Source organism: Prionailurus viverrinus, chromosome A1 (assembly GCF_022837055.1).
Source record: "Prionailurus viverrinus isolate Anna chromosome A1, UM_Priviv_1.0, whole genome shotgun sequence".
In the NCBI taxonomy this organism is placed as follows: Eukaryota; Metazoa; Chordata; class Mammalia; order Carnivora; family Felidae; genus Prionailurus; species Prionailurus viverrinus.
Window position 1 is genome coordinate 157,314,319 of NC_062561.1, and position 21,940 is coordinate 157,336,258.

General features: G+C 35.7%; 1 protein-coding gene across 3 annotated transcripts in view; it reads right to left on the minus strand.

Annotated features, from left to right (window-relative positions):
- Positions 1–21,940, minus strand: part of KIAA0825 (KIAA0825 ortholog) — a 385,582-nt gene that overhangs the window by 346,806 nt on the left and 16,836 nt on the right. For all 3 annotated transcript variants that reach the window (XM_047877364.1, XM_047877370.1, XM_047877379.1), the window contains exon 2: positions 19,759–19,902. The gene's annotated coding sequence lies outside the window, so the exon portion shown is untranslated. The remainder of the gene's footprint in view (positions 1–19,758; positions 19,903–21,940) is intronic.

Genomic DNA, 21,940 nt, shown 5'->3' on the forward strand with positions numbered 1-21,940 from the left:
CTTAAAAGGAAAAAAAATTACTATTTTACATCTTATATGTATTGACTTATTTACTGCCGTATGTATTTGACAGCTATCCCTAAAATCACTATAAATTTCCAAAAATAAATTTTTTAAGGCTAGATCTTCCCCTTATGATATTTCAAAGTCACTAGAAATTTATTTCTTTTCATCAGTTACTGGAAGTTGAAATTTTAATGTTTTAGCCTCTCCAAAGATTGGGAGACAACTAGGATGGATCTCAATTTGTTGATAGTCATTTAAGATTCCTTATGCATGAAACTCTTACATTAGGAAATACAGAACTTGATATTCTATTCCATTTATTTTCTCAACTCTCATCTATGTATTAGGACTTCCACCACAGACTGCTATAGTTTCTATTAATAATTGTGGAAATTCTGATTATTATAATTAAATGCATGAGAATATTAATATACATCCAATAAATACACATAGTAACATGCTATGGCTATTAAAATCCGCCTTGATAAAATATAAAATACTTCATTGTAACTCCTCTATTAGTAATTTAAATATGTGCATGTATGAAGCAGAAATTGACAGGATCAGTCAGAATACACTATTGTAGCTTGACAAGCAAACAGAATTAACTGTCATATGTTTTACTCACCAAATCTGACATCGCTTTCTTTATTTTTCAACGTATTTCTCTTTGTAGAAAATATTTTCATTTTAATAACTCTATAATCTTAAATATGCAATCCTAGCCATCTCTTGCTTTAACACAACAGTGAAACCCAGATAATGTGAAATTTTAATCTCCACATTCTTTTATAACTTAGCACTCATGCATTTCACAGGACTTAAGAATTATAAAATTTTATATTTTTAGATTAGACCTAAATACAATCACAAATCATAGGGTTAAGGATTAACTAATGAAATTTCAAGCACAGTAAAAGCTTTATTAATTTGGAAAGCAGTACATCTGCATTAGTAGAAAGTTTAAGTTATGGTATACTTTTAAAAAGGCAATTGTATTATCTCTCAACTAGGAATAACAAACATTGCTTATAAAATGTGTCAATTACATTTTTAAGGAATTTTCTTTTAATAACTAGGTGAGAATGATTTAAACTTAGTATGCACTTTCTATCTAAATTGGTGCTTCTAAAGAACGTAGGTCTTTTTTTTTTTTTTTTAGGTCTATTTATTTATGTATTTTTGAGAGAGAAAGAGAGCAGGGGATGGGAGAAAGAGGGAGAGAGAGAATCCTAAGCAGGGTCTGCACTGGCAGTGAAGAATCCAACACAGGGCTGAAACTCACGAATTGTGAGATCATGACCTGAGCCAAAACCAAGAGTTGGAGGCTCAACAGACTGAGCACCCAGGCACCCCTAAAGGATGTAGGTCTTACAGTATGTTCCAAGGGTTTTAGAATTTCTCCTAAAATGCTGTTAATAGTGTTAATTAGCAATTCATATTAATGTGATATTGTTCTCCTAAATTTTGGAATATTATTAACCTAACATTAATTTCATGAATAACTCTATCCACTGAAATACCCTGTTATGTCTTCTAGGACTTTGCTCCATCAGTTATCATTAACTAGTCCTGTATCATCAATATCCCTTTCAGCTGACTATAAACATGTTCCACTTTCTTGCTTTGTAGAAACAAAACCTTCCCTAGGGCCCCCTTCCATTCATAGCCCAACTTCAGCAAACAGCGTCCATAATCCCTAATCTTTTATCTCATCTCTCATTTACTTCTCAACTCAGAGCAATCTGATTTCTGTCTCTGTCCTTACACTGAAAGTGACTAAATATTTTTCAATTTCTATCATACTTAATCTCTGCACTAGTTTGGTACTGACAGCTACTCCTTCTGTAAGAGAGGAGAAGTTGTCTCCTCTCTTGTCAATCTTCCAAAGTACTAGTACAAAGTACTAGTTCTTTCCTTGCCTCTTACACATGTATTCACAGGCTCCCAGTAGGAGTCCCCAAATTAGGTAGCCAACCAGCTAAAATTTATTTTTTTAAGCTGACAGACAATATATGGATAGGAAATGGTGGTCAATTTCTATGCTAGCATACCCAGCTTTCCTGGTCATAACTATCTGATCCAAGCTAGACATCTGACCCAAACTGAACCATCAGATGCAAATAAATTCTGAAAGTTGGAATGAAGGCAGGAATAGGGAACTACTTGGAGGTACACCATCCAAGTTAAATCCAGCCTCCCAAGTGAAGGTGCATAGATTTTTTTGGCTGAGGCCCTAGAATTGCCTAGTTTCTGTCCTTCTGGGACTGAAAGTTCATAAAGATTGTTTTTTTGGGTTTGTTTTGGTTTGGTTCTGTCAGATATACACAATAAATTTTCTCCCTGTTCTTTGGGAAACAGCCACTATTTTTTTCTTTGCTTCAATTAACCAGACTATTTTATTAAACTAATAAACATATTTATTGGCTCCTCTCTCATCTCTGGCATTAAACACTGATATTCACCACAAGGTTTTCTCTAGAATTTACTTCTCATTTTAATTACTTCCCTATGCATTCTTCATTCAAAGCTATTGCTTCTTTTTATGTAATTTTACCAGATTAAAGTATTTTAATTTTTAAAAATTTTATTTTTATTCACTGGATTTCATTCTCCTTGGATCGTAAAAAAAAATCTATTCCTATTAATTCTCATGTTGTAGTCTTCCCAAATATCCTTATTCCCCTTGCCTGACTCGGAAAGGGAAATATAGAAAATTTTCCTCCCTTTCAATCCATTTCAATCCTTATTCTATACTTTTTTTTTTTATTGAGTAACCTCATGCATCTATTATCTCTATGCTGAAAATTTAAAGTCTGTATCTCTAAACCTAGTTTGTCCTCCAAAACCCCAAAAACTATTCCAAACACTTATTTGGCAATTCAACATTGCTGGTTCAAAGGTCCCTTAAACTCAACATGTCCAAAGTATAATTCAAAATCTTTTCCTTACACTGCCTTCTCTTCCTAGATTACAGAGTCACTATCTACCTAATATCATTCCTTTTCCTTGCCCTATTAACTTAAATCAGGTGTCAGTAAACTAGAGCACAATCTGTTTTTTCTTTGACCAGCCAACTATGAATGGTTTTTACATTTCTCAAGAGTTGTAAAAATAAAAACAAACAAAAAGGATATGCTACAGTGGCCACATGTAGTCCATAAATCCCAAAATATTTACTATCTGGCCTTTAACAGAAAAAGTTTGCTAAACTCTGCCTTAAATGGTCACTAAATTCTTTGACCTTTTTTTCCCCTAATATAGTAAATGGTAACCAAATGCTCTCAAATTTGACTTCTCCCTCTATGTGCTTCCAGTGTCCTACCTATGGCATTATTTATTGCTGAAAAAAACAGAAAAACCTCCTATCTGGCCTCCAAGATTCACATCTTGTGCCTTCATAAGAAATATATATTTGGTCATTGCTCCTTGTCTCCCCTAGTTCCTTCCTTACTTTGTCCTATGCATCTCTTCCATGTGGCCATTCCTGAGTTGTAGCCTTTCTAAAAATATTGTAACCAGAACTGCAGCATTTTACTAAGTTCTGTGTGTCAGTCTAATGACCTATTGAACCTGAAGAGGGGACTGTGGGAACCCTCAAATTTGTAGTCAGCAGGGTGGAAGTAGACATCCCCTGGAGAGGTGTCACTTGATGTTCTCACATAAAGTGGGGACAGCCTTGCGGGACTGAGTCATTAACTTTGTGGGGTTTGTGTTAACCCCAGACAGTGTCAGAATTGAATTAAACTGAATTGTAGGACACTGAGTTGGGTTCCAACTTGCATATTGGCATTCAACTTATTGTTTTAAAAACCAAATCAAACAATTCATTACCGTGCTTAAATACCACTGTAGGTTTTGTACAATGCATAGGACAACCCAGGCTTTTTATCTTCTTTTATATATATAGTTCTTCATATTTAATTATATTTTTCTACCATAACTGTCCTTGATTAACAACTTGAAATAGCCTCCTGGCTATAAACTCCCTCTGCTAAGGATGTTTGCAGAAGAAATCATATTTATGGAACACATTTACTTCATCAATGTATATAATATTGTTTATAGGCCACATAAAATTATAACATTTATTATCGTCAAAGAAAATTGTGGCTTAAATCATTTTTTAAATGCTTTTTAACAACTTAAACCATTTTTTAAAAATTGTGAAGAGGTAAGAAAATATACTTGTGAAAAATCAGGATTTAACATTTAAGCTATCAAATAAAATTTAAATGTGGTAACTTAAAACCCTTTCCAGTTTCCATTTATGAAAAAAAGGAAATTAGATAAAAAGTGTCTCTAAGGACCCTTCTAGTTTTAAACTTCTATTATTTTAGTCATGTGATCTATTTCTCTAATATTTAATCTTCTGTTTTATTGCCTTTGCAGAATATGTTTTAATTCTATAGTACAATACAAGTATAATTTGTTGTTGGTTAAAGCGGATTCATATGAAATGACCTGAAAATCTATTTAAAAAGCAATCAGTGAAAGTACATATAGGATTTCTTCATGTTAAATCTGAAAATCCATCACTATACTCGCTTTTTACTTTATTTGCTGCTTAACATATCTCAACAGTGAATCTATCATATCAACATAGTCATCATGATCCAAGCTGCAAATAATAGAGAGTGTCAGTGTCAATTTTGCTTTCTCACACTTGCTTCCCTTCACTTCATCTGATTTTAATAATCCCTGTCAAACCACAAACAGTCCAAATTACCTTCATGACACAGAAGCTTTCAAGGAGCAGACAGAATCTCAACTTTCATTTAGCAACTACAAAAGAAAGCTGTCCAGCTGGACAAATATTATTTCCACACTTGACAATCTCTACAGTTGAGCATGCATTTTAATTTTAACTAAACCTGCCAGGAGTTTGATATGAGCTTCTTGTTTTGTGTAGATTGACTCACGGGATTATCAGACCAATGACTGTAATTGTGATGAAAGAACCTAGCATTTTTCTACTAAAAGATAAATCATATATCAAAGCTAATGGACCACAATGAACACATAAGACATATGTGAAGGCATACCTTATAGGAGGAAAACTACTTAAATTGGGTGTTTTAATCACTAACTTAAGTCTAAACATAAGAATACATTCTTTTTATTATTATTTTTTTAAAGTAGGCTCCATACCCAATTTAGGGCTTGAACTTACAACCCTGAGATTAAGCGTCACATGCTCTACCGATTGATATAGCCAGATGCCTCCAGAATACATTTTTGATATAATTTTTAAAAGAAAATGCTAGGAAGTAAAAATAAAATGTAAAAAAAGTTAAAATTTTATCCATGGATACTATTGACAAACAGATTCTAAGAGTGAAATCAAGAGATTTTTTTGGGCTGATTCAATGAATAGTCAAATTTCTAGGAGAGGTCTATGCATCAAATTATTTAATAAAACTAATGTTCTTGACAAGACATTAAAAAAAGTCCAATCTACACTGAGGCCTGCGCAGGTCCCAGCCTGTCTGTGGTATGGGGTTCATAACTGTCTCGTAAGGCAAAGCAGAGGGTTTGTCTTCTGGGAAGACAAAGTCGTGTTCTCCTCTGAAAAAGCCTCCTATATGGTTGGCTTTGGCATCCATCCCTAGGGAGACAGGGATTGGGACTTCATGAGTCTGGGTTTTCAGCTGAGGCAGGAAGAGAATACAGTGCTCACAACCAGAAAATCTAGAGTCGGGTGTAGTCACAGAAGTGGATTCCTTAACAATAAAATAATAATAATAATTAATAATAATAATAATAATAATAATATTTTTTTAAAGTCCACTCTATACTAATCAATGTGCCCCTGTACAAAGTAAAACTCTGAAAAAAAGTTATAGTAAAAAGAAATAATAATACTAAGTTTGTAGAAAAGTATTAGAATAAAAGTTACAGTGTAAAAATATACTAAAGAGCATTATACCTTGGAAATTTAATTTATTGAATTTGAATCTGAAAGTTCCAAATGATAAGATATTTCTTGGACCATTTCCTGTCTAAGCTAGGCCTAAATTCCTCCTACAGTTATTAGAACCTCACAATTGCCAGATGTCAAGTCTTCCCTCCAACCTGTTACACTTGGCATTAATCTTGGGTACTCCCTTCTCCATAGGCCAAACCATTGCCTATTGGAGCCCTGTTCCTTTCCCAGTGCTATGTTGGACACCACAGCTCTGTCCTTTACTCATTTTCTTAATCTTCCTCTTGGTCAAATTAATTTCTATCCATGTCCTCTGCTACAACCTGTGTTTTGGAGCACCTTCTCTCCTTCTTCTCTTGAGGTCCCTATGATAGTTAACAGCCCCACTATCAACTCGGGTACTCATGTCTGTGAGTGGGAGTCATCTTACACATTCTACCATTTTCTCATTAATCTCATAGCCAAATGATCAGTCTTCTCTTATATCTCCTACCCATCCATATCCTATTGTACCTGAATAGGTTCAAACTTCATCATTTCCCTCTAACTCATTCTCTATCCTCCCAAGAGAATGGTTTTTGTAAAACAGAGATAGAAATCGTTTATAGCAAGATTTTAAGTCCACGTGACTGGGAGAAAAATCATACTCTTAAGAGACAGAAAAATCAAAAGAACTTGTTAATTTGTAGAGGGAAATTTGGCAAGGAGGGGGGTCACCCAAACCAGGTCTTTTTTAGAATAAAAAAGGTACTGAAAATAATTAAAATTACATAATTTTTCAAATGTTGATTATTGACCAATTAAATGGTCTTACTTTAGCTGTGGACCTACAATCTACATTAATAATTATATTCAAACACTACTTTCAAAAATTACATGCTTTCAGGGTACCTTGGTGGCTCATTCACTTAAGCATTCACCTACAGCTCAGGTCATGATCTCACGGTTCCTGAATTCAAGCTCCACATAGGGCTCTGCGCTGATAGTGCAGAGCCTGCTTGGGATTCTCTCTCTCTCCCTCTCTCTGCTCCTACCCCACTGACTCTCGCTCTCTCTTTCAAAATAAATAAATAAACTAAAAAAAACACATGCTTTCTAAAGAATTCTTGTATCTGTGATTAAAGTAAAAAGTTTGTTATTTGAATATTTAAAAAATATACATGATTCATTTCCATATACTTTAAATAATTTCTTAGCTATATCTGTCTCTCACAGATACTTTTCTGAGAAAAGTATTTTTTATGATCATATATTTTTTATATTTTTCTAAACTGCATTTTAGGGTTGGTAAATTGTAAATTGTTGACACCTGTATAGTCTCCCTCAGATGTTAAGTTACTTGGTAAATTTATTAAGTTCACAGCAAATTTTACTAAATGGAAAATATCCTCAGTTTGAATTTTTATTAATAAAATATATTAATACTTAGCCTAAATGTTCTTAAAGGTAGTGGTTTGGGCTCTTTGTATATATTTTTTTTTCCTCCATGGAGACTATGATCAATAAACAAAACTCAAATACATATAAATTAAATTTCTGAAATTAAAAAAACCTCATCACGTATTTATGATTAGTTTCAATGTTGTGCTAAACTTAGATGCTGCAGGCTTTCTCAGTTCAACTTTACTCTGAGCTAGAATATCAATTTATCCAATTAAAAATATAAACTCCATCAAAAGATGTTTCTTATTAGTCTGCATATTTCAAAACACAATTATGGAATTTCACAATTAAATCTTGTAGACCATTTGAGTTCTCATCATTTAATTTGTTCAGTCTTCCCTTTAATTTCATAGGGATACATTTCATGGTCTTCCTATTTATTTGTGAGCATTGGTTTCAATTCAATTCCCTAAATGCATCATATAAAATTGATTTTTTTTTTGCCTAACATTTGTTGAACACTCTGATTAAAGATTTCATATAGATTTTAAAGAAAATGAAACAAAAAATTTAGAGGGTAATGTTACAAGAGTATTTAATACCATGATAAGCACTTAAAGTCAATTTCCAAAATACTTAAATTCTTCAAAGTTTCGAATATTTCTAAATCCAAAAATAAAAAGTGTATACTGCCATGCTTAAGTTATTTTTATTTTCTTCAACAGCAATCTAATCATAAAAAGTTAAGGCTGGTTATCTTGTGTATAAACATATTTGTCTTTTTGACAACCACATCTCCTATTTAGATAGGTAAATTTGCAGAGTATTTGGGGTATAATTATGAGTTACCATGGCATCACAACATATTCCAAGTATAGGTTCTCTTCATAGGTTCTATATTTATTTAAATTTTTTATGGTGTTGTGTTCTACTACAGCATATTTTTAATACCACTAAGACCAAAAAATTTTATCATGTTGCAGTTTGGAATTCAATTTAGAGTAGGATCCACAATAATGCCAAGTATTTCACTGTTTAGAGAATGAACGTCTAAATGCTTTACTTTTCGGGCACCTGGGAGGTTCAGTCGGTTAAGCCTCTGACTCTTGGTTCGGCACAGGTCATGTCTTATGGATGGTGAGATCAAGCCCCGTGTCAGGCTCTGTGCTAACAGTGTGGAGCCTGCTTGGGATTCTCTCTCTCCTTTCCTCTCTAGCCCTTCCCAGCTCTCTCTCTCTCTCCTTAAAAATAAATATTTTTTTGGCACAAAAACAGACACATAGACCAATGGAATAGAATAGAAACCCCAGAACCAGACCCACAAACGTATGGCCAACTAATCTTTGACAAAACAGGAAAGAACATCCAATGGAAAAAAGACAGCCTCTTTAACAAATGGTGCTGGGAGAACTGGACAGCAACATGCAGAAGGTTGAAACTAGACCACTTTCTTACACCATTCACAAAAATAAACTCAAAATGGATAAAGGACCTAAATGTGAGACAGGAAACCATCAAAACCCTAGAGGAGAAAGCAGGAAAAGACCTCTCTGACCTCAGCCGTAGCAATCTCTTACTTGACACATCCCCCCAAAGGCAAGGGGATTAAAAGCAAAAATCAATTACTGGGACTTTATGAAGATAAAAAGCTTCTGCACAGCAAAGGAAACAACCAACAAAACTAAAAGGCAACCAACGGAATGGGAAAAGATATTTGCAAATGACATATTGGACAAAGGGCTAGTATCCAAAATCTATAAAGAGCTCACCAAACTCCACACCTGAAAAACAAACAACCCAGTGAAGAAATGGGCAGAAAACATGAATAGACACTTCTCTAAAGAAGACATCCAGATGGCCAACAGGCACATGAAAAGATGCTCAACGTCACTCCTTATCAGGGAAATACAAATCAAAACCACACTCAGATATCACCTCACGCCAGTCAGAGTGGCCAAAATGAACAAATCAGGAGACTATAGATGCTGGAGAGGATGTGGAGAAATGGGAACCCTCTTGCACTGTTCGTGGGAATGCAAACTGATGCAGCCACTCTGGAAAACAGTGTGGAGGTTCCTCAAAAAATGAAAAATAGACCTACCCTATGACCCAGCCGTAGCACTGCTAGGAATTTACCCAAGGGATACAGGAGTGCTGATGCATAGGGGCACTTGTACCCCAATGTTCATAGCAGCACTCTCAACAATAGCCAAATTATGGAAAGAGCCTAAGTGTCCATCAACTGATGAATGGATAAAGAAATTGTGGTTTATATACACAATGGAGTACTACGTGGCAATGAGAAAGAATGAAATATGGCCCTTTGTGGCAACGTGGATGGAACTGGAGAGTGTGATGCTAAGTGAAATAAGCCATACAGAGAAAGACAGATACCATATGGTTTCACTCTTATGTGGATCCTGAGAAACTTAACAGAAACCCATGGGGGAGGGGAAGGAAAAAAAAAAAAAAAGAGGTTAGAGTGGGAGAGAGCCAAAGCATAAGAGACTGTTAAAAACTGAGAACAAACTGAGGGTTGATGGGGGGTGGGAGGGAGGGGGGGGTGGGTGATGGGTATTGAGGAGGGCACCTTTTGGGATGAGCACTGGGTGTTGTATGGAAACCATTTTGACAATAAATTTCATATATTGAAGAAATAAATAAATAAATAAATAAATATTTTTAAAAAATAAACTACAATAAATAGGTAAAAAATAAATGCTCTACTTTAATTTCATGAATTAGACATGAAACTTGAACCATTATTGGAATTAATTAATCTTTTATTAGAAATATCCAATGATACTGATTTAAAATTGGGATTATTTAACTGTTGATAAGGTTCTATTAATGGAGCCAACACATTAATAGTTATTGATTCACCTTTCTTATATGAACAAGAAGACCTGTAACTGAAAATGACAGAAGTTAACTTAGAAGAACCACTTGACCTAAATAAAAAGTAAAGTTTCACAGAGTGGCACATAAATGTACCTTCTGCAGGTGAGTTATTAAATGTAGCATTTTCAGGCACAATCTTAAAATATGACTGTGCAATAGATGTTGCTGATTCATCAGCAGAAGCATGTGTTCTTATTTTCATGTGATCAGTGATGTCATTATAGCCCCCATAGTTTGAGTTACACATTATTTCAACTCCATAAGTTAAACAAAATTCCGTGCTGTTAAATGTGCACGGCTGTGTGTGTGTGTGTGTGTGTGTGTGTGTGTGCGCATACTCATGCATGTTGTGTTTGAAATCAATGCCACCAAAAGGGTTATTACAAAATAAAAATGTGTTACTCAACAATAAAAGTAGTTGTAGATTTATGATACATGATAAAAAACTTGTGGCAATAGATTTCAGGCTGCATTCACTCTATTGGCGAGACTGAACAAAAGCTGGCAAATGTTATGCAACCCATGGGCAAGGGCATGGGCTGAGCACCAAGTGGCTGACATATCAAGTGTCCAGCAGAAGGAGCAGCATCAAATACTTCTGCCACCACCACTACCCAAAGCCTGAAAAAGTTAGCTGTACCTAACTGCTCATGCCAGAGCACATTCATTTTATCAGCAAGCACCCTCATGTTACCCTTGAAAAAGGTGTGTTAAGCTATTATTACTTCCAGAAAGGATGTGGAAAAGGGAAATGGGAGATTGCCAACTTAACCATATGGTAAAGTGAGAATTTCGTTTAGTACACTGGAATCTCACATATGAGATTATGTCAGAATGTAGAAATACAAAATATAGGTCTACCTAAACCTAAGCTGGTTTACATGCAACTATTAAATAATACTTTATTCAAAAATGAAAAATCGGAGACAAATGCTAAACCAGATGAAATACTAGGACAAAAGGCATAAATTGAGACTATCTTGGGCAAACTCAATATATGTTATCACTATATGTAATATTTTAAATAAAAATATAACTTAAGTAAAAGAACTTACGTACATATAAAAATGATAATCTAGCTCTGTATGGCATGACATAAAAAGATTCCAAAGAGCTGCATTATTTCATTAAAAAAATAATAAGTTGCAGAACTACATATATAGCATGATATAGTTAAAATGCTTTTGAAAAAAACAAATCATCCCAAAATATCATGAACGATAGTCAACAAGCTAGTAACAGTGCTAATCTATGGGCAATGGAACTAAAATGGGACAGGGAAAAAAGAAATTTTTACTCTTAGTAACTTCCTTTATCTATCTGAACTTATAATGAGCATGTCTTAATTCTAACACAAAAAGCAAAAACTAATTTGGGGCACTGGGGTGGCTCAGTCAGCTAAGCCTCTGACTCTTGATTTCAGCTCAGATCACGATCTCATGGTTTGGTTCAAGACATGGAGCCCTACATCGGGTACCTGCACTGACAGTATGCAGCCTGCTAGGGATTCTCTCTCTGCCCCTCTCCCCAACTCCCACACACATTCTCTCTCTCTCTCTCAAAATAAATAAATTTGACAAAAAAATGGAAAAAAAATTTAAAAATACAAAAAATACTGCATTAGCTAATTTAGTATCAACTGAATGGTTCAAGTAACAAATGACCTAGAATCCTGCAGTGGGAAGTTCCTTCGAAGCAGATGGAGATAGAGAAGTCAAGCCACCAAGAAAAAGTAAGATAAAGGCATTTCCTGAAGGTGGGAGCCCAGTGATCTTCTAAAATCTACAGCCTCCCAGGCTCCACAGTTGAAGACATTTAATCTCTCACCATATGTAGGTTGAAGCCTTCTCCTAATCTGGAATGATCCAACAACTAGTGAAGAGAGGACATAAGAAGCCTTAGCCAGTTAACTTGAGAAGTAAATAATGAGTTTGTCTCCTGCTCATTTCTATTCTCTTCCAGAACCTAGACTCTTCTTAATAACTTGCGTATTACCAATATATAATTAGGTCCCCATGTTTTGTTCTCTCTTGTTTTGTTTTTGAGAGAGCGCATGTGCGTGGATGTATGCACGAGTGGGGAAGGGGCAGAGAGACAGAGAATCCTAAATAGGCTCTATGACCACCTCGCGGTGGAGTTGGGGGGAGGGTGAGGTCTTTTGCAACACCATTAGATCAGGACCTGAGCCAAAATCAAGAGCCACTTAACCAACTGAGCCACCCAGGTGCCCTGAGGTTCCCATCTTGAGGTTTCTTTGTATGTACTAGGACACACTCCTAAACCCCAGCCACAACTACCTGCTCCAGATTCATGAACCACCACCAAGAGGGGCCCCTGGTAATTAAAGTGATTAGAATATCCCTAGAGCATAAATGGGACTGTTTGGGCAAGACAGAGCAGAAAACTCACAGATGAAAATAGTGAAAAATAAAACCAAACAGGTATGGGGCACCTGACTCGCTTAGTCAGTAGAGCATGTAACTCTTGATCTCAAGGTCATGAGTTCAAGCCCCATGTTGGGCCTAGAACGTACTTAAAAAAAAAAAAAAATTGAAAAGGTATGCTAAGGTTTTTTTTCCTCTAGAAGGAAAATATTTGGGCTTTATTTTGTAAATCCTATACAAAATAGGGAGTCAGAGTGTTTTTCTTTTTTCTTGTGTTTTTTTCTTTTTGTTTTTTTTTTTGTGTTTTACTAAGGCAGTACCTAACTAATGTTGTATAAATATTTTTCAGTGTTAAGATGAGAGAACAGAGGCAGGAAGAACAATTAAGATAGTGAATTAACCCACATGAAGGTCATGATGAATAGGAAGAGGATGATGGGCCATGAGAAAAGGAAAGATGGTTTTTGAAATGACTTTCCAGAGTATAAAACTTGGGTTGCTGAATGAGGCAGGCAAGTATAGCTGAGAGAAAACCAGGCAGGTGTCACATGTCCCAGGTACATGTGTCACATGTCCCAAGCTTGGATTTGAGACCCAAGTCATTAGAGAAACCAAACAGGACAATATGAAAATTATAAAGGCACCATAAGAGATAGGAGATGTGTGGATGTGTCATTAGAAGCTAGCAAAGAGTGAAAGCCAAGGTGTGGGTATTCCTGGGCAATAAAACTCAGGGCAGGAAAAAACTAATTGTAAAAAGATGGGCATCAAACAGAGCAGGGCATGCTTGCTGTCAAGGGCTCTTACAGCCTTGCTGAAGGCGGTTATAGATACCATCTAGTGCATGTCCATGCTAGCCTTTGAGGAGTTAGCTGAGGGGTGGGTCACTACCATGGTCACCCATACGTTTTCTACGGTTGGGGCATAAGGATAGACAAACGAGAAGGAGCTAAATTATTACAAAGGAAATTCTGAAACTTTAATCTGGATGAAGTTATGAATAGATATAAAATATAGGAGGTAAATGGTGATAAGAAGACATGGCAAATGTACTTTTACACAGATGATTTTGAGTGTATTATACAAATGGAAATGTCCAGAGTAGAGATGGAGGCGATATATGAGATGAATGCATGAGAAAACATATCATTAACAATGTCACACTGAAGCCTGGAATACCAAGACTCAGACAGTACCTTAAAAAATTTTTGGATTATGATTCACAGGTTAAAAAGTACTTGTGTGCTCTCTCTAAAATAAGTGCATTGCAAACTCATGTGTATGTGTGCACATACTCATCTTAAACATAGGTTTCATGAACCACTACTGATCCTTAATTCTTGCTTTGATTTCTATTCTCTATTCTACTCCTTTTTCTTTCTTCATTTTTATTTATTTTTTAATGCACCCACAGCCTCTAGAATGATTTAAGCACCTGCATTTTGGCTTAAATATTTTTAGATTAAAGAGAGACCTTGGGGATGTCTCGGTGGCTCAATCAGTTAAACATCTACCTCTTAATTCCAGCTCAGGTCTTGAGGTTCATGGGACAGAGCCTCACTTTGGGCTCTGGGCTGACAATGCAGAGCTTGCTTGGGATTCACTCTCTCCCTGTCTCTCTGCCCCTCCCCCACTCTTGGGTGGGCTCTCAGTACTGGTGTTCTCTCTCAAGATAAACTTTTTTTTTTTAAAGAGACCTTTGTGATCATTTTGTAGAACCATCCATAAAGACATGACTAATCAATCCAGAGGAGATGTTTTTTTTGAGAAGGGTAAAAAAGAAAAAGAATCAGAAAATTAAGGACTGGCATGGGACCACTAACAGGGAGTAGAAGAGAACCAAGAAGATAAAGAAAACGGAAAAAAATAGCATCAAATTTGTGTCCTTGACTCTATTGTAGTGTTTCTCAAAGTGTAGTCCAAGACTAATTGAAGCAGAATTACCCCAGCAACTGTTAAAAATTCAAATACCTGGGTCTCATCCCAGGCCTTAGTGCATTAAACTCTCTAGGTATGGGTCTTGACATTGGCAATTTAAGTTTCCCAGGGCATTCTTTTCACCAACTATTTTTATCTCAGTGCCTTTCACAAGTCAGCTTTCAAAATGTTACTTTCCAGGAACATGCAATCTCACTTCACATATTAGACACATTCTTAAAAAGTTAAGGGAGTACTTGCACACTAAACCATTACTCCCCCAGAGACTATCATGATTAATTTCAGAATTACTTTCCCCAAAGGAAACAAAGAAGCTTCTGGAGTCTTCAGCCTTTAAACATTCTTTTTTCTTTTTTTAAATTTTATTTAATTATTTATTTTTTCAGAGACAGAGAATCTTAAGCAGGCCCCACACTCATCTGAACAGAGCCCGATGTAGCTCCATCCCACAATGCTGAGATCATGAACTGAGCCAAAATCAACAGTCAGATGCTGAACAGACTGAGCCAACCAGGCACCTCAAATATTCTTTATCCACTTAATTTTTCCTCTATTACTTATGCAAGTAGTTGGCCAAATGGGTTTACAATTCTCATTATCTTTGTTCAGTTTAAAAGCATACGTATTTAAGAATTCAATATATTGGGGCACCTGGGTGGCTCAGTCGGTTAAGCGCCGACTTCAGCTCAGGTCATGATCTCGTGGTCTGTGAGTTCAAGCCCCGCATCGGGCTCTGGGCTGATGGCTCAGAGCCTGGAGCCTGCTTCCGGTTCTGTGTCTCCCTCTCTCTCTGCCCCTCCCCGTTCATGCTCTGTCTCTCTCTGTCTCAAAAATAAATAAACGTTAAAAAAAATTTTTTTTAAAAAAGAATTCAATATATTAACATATTTCATTTTTATTTTCACCTGATTTCACTGGACTTAACTGGTTAAGTACCACAATCAAGTGGCCTTTAGCAGAACTCACAGGCAGGAAGTGCCTCAATGAGATATTTTTCAGAAAAATCCAAATACTGAAGTTTATGGTTTGGACTCTAACAGCAAAGATATCCCTTTATGTGATGAGCTATGCTAACAACAGTATCTGTCAATTTATTACCAACTGAGAACCAAGAAGTATATGATATGAATCTATTCTATTCTAAGATGGAAATCATAGCAACATTAAACTACAGTAGCTAACATTTATGCACTTGCTTCATATCTGGCTCTGTTCTAGACCCTCTGCATGGATTACATGGATTACTCATTTCATCATTCCGATAATCCTGTGAAATAAGAACCATTTTAGACCTCATTTCCCAGATGGTGAAGCTAAGGTACAGACAGCTGTTTAACTTTCCTGAGGTCCCACAAAACTAGAAATAGGAGCTGACATCCAAACCCCTGCCAGTGGTCTCTAGAATTTGTACTCAAGGCAGTGTGCTACACTGTGCTTGTAAGAAAGTCTCGGGTGTTGGAGTAGTTAGGTACTATTGTGGAGAGAAAAGACCTCTTGCCCTTTACACTATGGGATGTCAGCCCCATTTCCTCTCCTTCCCCCCCCCCCACTCTTTATACAACTGATTTCAAGATAACTTGGGGTCTAACCTCGGATGGCTGCTCATGTTTACTTGTCAGATCTCTTTATAATACACTTTACATATAATAGGAACACCCAAAACAGCATAAAGATGAGCATTCAGTATTACACTGCAGATAAAAATAGAAATCAGTTTAAAAAATTTTATTATGGGGCGCCTGGGTGGCTCAGTTGGTTGAGCATCCAACTTCTGCTCAGGTCATGATCTCACGGTTCATGGGTTCAAGTCCCGCATTGGGCTCTGTGCTGACAGCTCAGAGCCTGGAGCCTGCTTCAGATTCTGTATCTCCCTCTCTCTCTCTCCTCTCCCCCACTCATGCTCTGTCTTTCTCCCTCTCAAAAATAAATAAACATTAAAAAAAAAAAAACCTAAAAAAATTTATTCTGCACATATAGAAGGGCAGGAGACCATAGCAGTTTAGAACTGTTCTCTCAAAGTTAATAACCTGGGAATCTTGTTAAAAATGTAGATTTTCAGTAGGTCTGTGATTTTTCATTTCTAACAAGTTCCCAGCTAATGGTGATTCTGCTGGTCCAGGGACCACATTTTGAGTAGTGAGGGTTTTAGAATGCAAGCTTTGGAGTCACACTACTGGTGTATGACTTCTAGCTCCATTACTTACTAGTTTTGCAACCTTCTCCTGGGCCTCTACCACATCTGTAAAATAGTAAGATCATTAAATTGTTGTAATGAGGATTACATGAGATAATCCATGGATTGTTTACACAACAGTCACTGGCATATAGAAAGCACTCAATAAATATTAACTCTTAATATTATAAAAAACTATTAAAAACATATATTGTATCCCATTAGAAAGTCATTTATAGAAATGACTGATACAGCAGAAACAATAAATAAAATTCCATCATTCTTTCCCAGGCAGTCACTGGGACATCACTGTACAATAAAGGACATTTAATACGTAAGTTGGATCCAGGTTTATTAAATACATAAATCTGAACCTGCTCTAAATGAATTTGCAAGAAACCAGCTTGGCCTATAATATTTTGTTTTTCTGCAGAGAAATTTTTAATATTGTAGGTATATAGTGAGTTCTGATTCATTTATTTGAATAGCTTCCTCTGAATTTAGAAACAGCCATTTTTGCTTAAAACTTTTCATTTTTATCAAATAGAAATAAGAATTAGTATTAGTATGAACAATAATCATGATTTTAAAAATTTGTTCAGTGGTGCTTGGCTGGCTCAGTTGGTAGAAAATGCAACCCTAATCTTGGTCTTGGGGTTGTGAGTTTAAGCCTTATGTTGGGTGTAGAGTTTACTTAGAAATAAATCTTAAAAAAAAAAAAAGGGGGGGGGCATTTGTTATTTAAAAAACAAAATGTTCAAACAAAGGACACTAAGTAGAGTTTAAATGGGTTTAAAGGATTTAGTCCAAACCTTCACAAACAAATGTACAGATTTTCAAACCACTACACCACGCAGCATAATTCCCTCTTCCTGTTGAGGACTAGGGCTTAGAAAGACTATTACTTGTCAGAATTGTGATGATTTAATAATGATGTGATATGGGAGGGTCCAGTGAATAGGAAAAGTTAGGACCAGAAGTGAAGATTTCACAGCATCGTCCTAAATGAAAACTATTAAAAATGTCTAAAATTTAACACAGCTTGAAAAATAGATAGATAGAGGGAACAGAATGGAACTAGAGGGAACTAGAAAAGATTAATGTTTGCTGAGTCATTGATAAAAACCAGGAAAGGTAAAACCTAGTGGTTCAATCAAGGAGGAGATGAGAATTATGTAGTGTTTTTGGTTAGTCAGTATCTTTGAGCCAGCAAGAAAAGATCAATAGGTAATTTGCTTCTCTTTTAATCTTTTGTACCTCTAACACAGGTGATGAAAAAGACAACTATGGGACAGATTCTAATATGTTTATTTTTCTAAATTAAAACTAGATTCAGCATAGACAATTCAGACCTGAGTTGTGAGATCATGACAGATAAGAATCCAGGAGAAGAAAGGAATGTGAATGAATAGATTACTCTTTCCCTCCTCTCTCTCCTCTTTTGCTCTTTCCCTGCAGAATGCTCTTGGTTGCTCTTTAACATGTGGTGGGGTACTAGAAAATTTTTTAACACACAACACAACATATTCCATTTTACTTTACATTTTACTTTCTGTAACAAGTGTTACTTTAAAACACAAGATTTTGCCCCTGCCAAAAAATCTACATAAAAGTGTTTTATATAAAAGACTACCATATGAAGTTTTAAGGCAGGTTTTACATATACTCAACTACACCGAATAAGGGTTGTTCCAGAGGAAATAACTTATACTCTTAGTGAAAAAAAAATATCAAGTGTGGAAACTGTGATTCTCAACATCTATGGAGGTGACGACCAAGATCCAATGGTTAAGACTGGAGGCACAAGAAGAGTCGATTATGAACAGAATTATATCAACATCTCATATCTGGTTATTTGGGTTTCTATTAGTCTGAATCAAATTTCTGAAAAACCAGAAATTCACCAAAATGCCTGAGCTAACTTGTCCATTTACAAGGCAGGCATTACTTGTCTTTCAACAGCAGAGAAGCAACAAATTCCAGTTCAGTGTGACCCATTTATGCCTCTTAGATTTATCATATGCAGTTTTTAATGACCCCGAACTAAAGGAAACGTAGAAACCTATTTGAAAAGCTGACATTAAGGTTGTGACACCAACCAAAACAACAGAGAATTTAAAGTTAAATTGACACACAATCCCCAAATGAGTCTGTTGCTCTCCTAATTTAAAAAACAGGTACTATGTGAAATAGTGATGGCATGTCAGTGTCTGCTTTGAAACTCCTGAATTTTGTCATGTGGTGTTTGTGTCACAACCTTAATATTATTTAAATATACTTTTTAATATCTATTATTTAAAAAATATCTTTGAATTGAAGATGCTCCTAAGGCTTTGAAGAAGCCAACCTCAAAGCGCCGCATTGCTAGCATGCCACTTTTATTAGAAGTGGTGCATAAAACATTTGCTGTTGACAAATCTAATTCATTAGAAGGTGAGATGGATGCATTTTAAAATAACTGGCTGGCATCATTATCTGCAGCATCTTTTATAAATTATTCCTCTTTTCCCTTTTGACTGAACTTGTCACAGTTCCTTTCAGAGCCTGAATGTTATGCCTTATAGTCAATGCTTTCAACATGTTGAGACGAGTCATAAGTTAAACAAGCAGTGGGACTTTCTTTTCTAGAAATGAGGAAGAGTAGCTAAGAAATGCTTACAGATTATTTCGTTCAATTCATTGATTTTTAACTAAAGACAAGGAAAGTCAGTTAGTGGTGGTTTTATCTCACACAAAGGATTTAAAAATAAAACTGTACTGTTTGGGTAGAAGGCAGCATTTCAAAGCAAGGTACATAAAAAAGAGCTGCTGGCAGTCCCGCTGCACTGTGGTGCAGAAGACTTAGTTTAAAATTGAATTGTGCTTCCCCTGACATCGGAGATCAGGTACATCATAAGGCTGACAGCTGGCTGGCACACGAACTTCCTAAAGGAAAATGCTAACTGTATTTCTCTTCGAGGCCAAAGGAATAGAATTACAGAAGCCTTCAAGGAGACAGAGCGAGCAGAGAACAAATTATTCAAAATATGAAGAAAAACTTCTCTTACCTAATTTTGTTTCAGAAGACTCGAAGAATGAGCTGGTCTTCTAATGCTAAATAAGGGGAAATTATTTCCTTCCAAGTTGTCAGTGGAAGAGCTGCCTTTTCTTTATTATCTTCATTTTTCCTCCCCAACATATACAAAATACACCTATAAAATAATTAGATAAAACTTTATCACCGTCACAATGGAGGGGGTATGGTCACATTACTTGTTTACGATGGTAGTGACAGTACTATCATGAAGTTCTGACATACAGGCATGAGTCAAGAGACCAGAAATACATCAAGACATGCAAAAGTTGGGGTACCTAAGAAAACTTATTAACTAGACGATCCATAGACTACGGACACATGAATAAGATACGCATCTAGAAAAATCTACATGCAAAACATTCCTTTCATTGTCAGTGATTTTTCAAATGTTCCTAAATAAATGTAGATTTTACAGAGTAAAGGATGGATGTACCACACAGAAGCAAAGCATTTCAATACAATTACTTTTATCCTGTTAATTACCAGTTTAGTTTCCAGAACAGTTTGTTAAAACCATTTTTTTTCTCACTCTTCTGGATATTCTTGTTAAAATAGATTCTAATTCAGTTGATTGGGGGTTGGGATTTGGGATTCTATATTTCTAAGAAGCTTCTAGATAATGCCACCAATGCTATGGAGCCATGGATCACGTTTTCACTAGTGGGGTTCCACCAGTCTATTTGTCTTTCCCTCCATTAAAGTATACTGTTGCTATTTTTGATGACTGGCCCTTTGTTTTTCCATATCATCTTATAATCTACTGTCAAGTATTCCCCCTTCCACACCAAAACAAACAGGAATTTGAGACTACACTGATTGAATTGGGCATCTGTTAAAACATCGAGTTTTGCAAGCCATCTGTATGGTATATCATTCCACTTACCAAGTTCTTATTGTCACACAATAGTGCTATACTTTCCCCATAGGAGTTTTGTATATCTCTTATTATGTTAGATGTATTCCTAGGGACTTCATATTTTCAGTGTTAGGGTAAACAGTATGTCTTTGCAAAAATCTTTTCACTTTTTTGTTTAAATATGTATTTGTATAATTTTTGAATATGGATGTTCTTATCCGGGGTATTTGCTAAATTAATGTTCTTATATTTTTTCTTTAATTTTGCATCATGCACAAATAATAAGTTTTACTTCTTTGCTCCAAAATCTATGCTTTTTATTTATGTTGCCTTATTAAAAGAAGGAAAAAAGTTAAACAATAAATGTGCTATTTAGTAGAAAAGACTATTTTGTTATCTTCAACCCATGAAACTGATCTCTTGGTTAGGCCTAGGTCGACTAGAAATCTGCTATAAAGGTTCCAAATGTTTCTTTTGACATTTACTGATTGTCCTCATACTTTTTGCCTTTCTCTGGTGTCTAATATTCAAGTGCTTAATTGTTACTAACATTCATTAAACCAAGCTGACGTCTAGTTGTTATTTCATCAAAAACAGACAAACATCCTCATAAATAACTTGGCCACTCTGGGAACTGAATTTGAACAAAAGGGGAAACAGGAATTATAAAGAGAGAAATGGTTCAGTTCCACCTGTGAAGTAGGGTGAAGATGCCAAAGCTAGGACACCATTTTAGAGATACAACACATCATCTATACTCCATAGCTGAAATCACAAGATTTCTTGGAAAACCTATAAATAACTGAAATTGCCTTCTGGACGACAATGTCAGCCTGCTCCAGGGCAAATTGCCCTTCTTGATAGCTTTCAGCCAATCGGCTAACCAAAGGGGAAAAAAATTAAGATTTACTGCTTCACAAACTGTCAATGTTGTTATCATGGGTCACCTGAGGGAAGTTATGGAGAAAAGAGTAAAAATAGAGGAGGCAGTAATTAAAATGCAAAAGCCCTGTAATAAAAAAGACACAGCAAACTGTTTCTTTAAAAATACATTCATATACTGCTACAAACAAGAATTATAAAGATGTAGAGCATTGTACAAAATGCTTAAATGGCGAAGTGAAAGCAGGACCCAAGACAGCATGTACACGTTACACTGCAACTGTTTAAAATACGTGGATAGGAGTGCCTAGTTGGCTTCATTGGTGGCGATTCTTGATTTTGGGGTCATGAGTTTGAACCCATGTTGGGAGTAGACGTGACTTAAAAATTTTTTTTTAATTATGTGGACAAAATT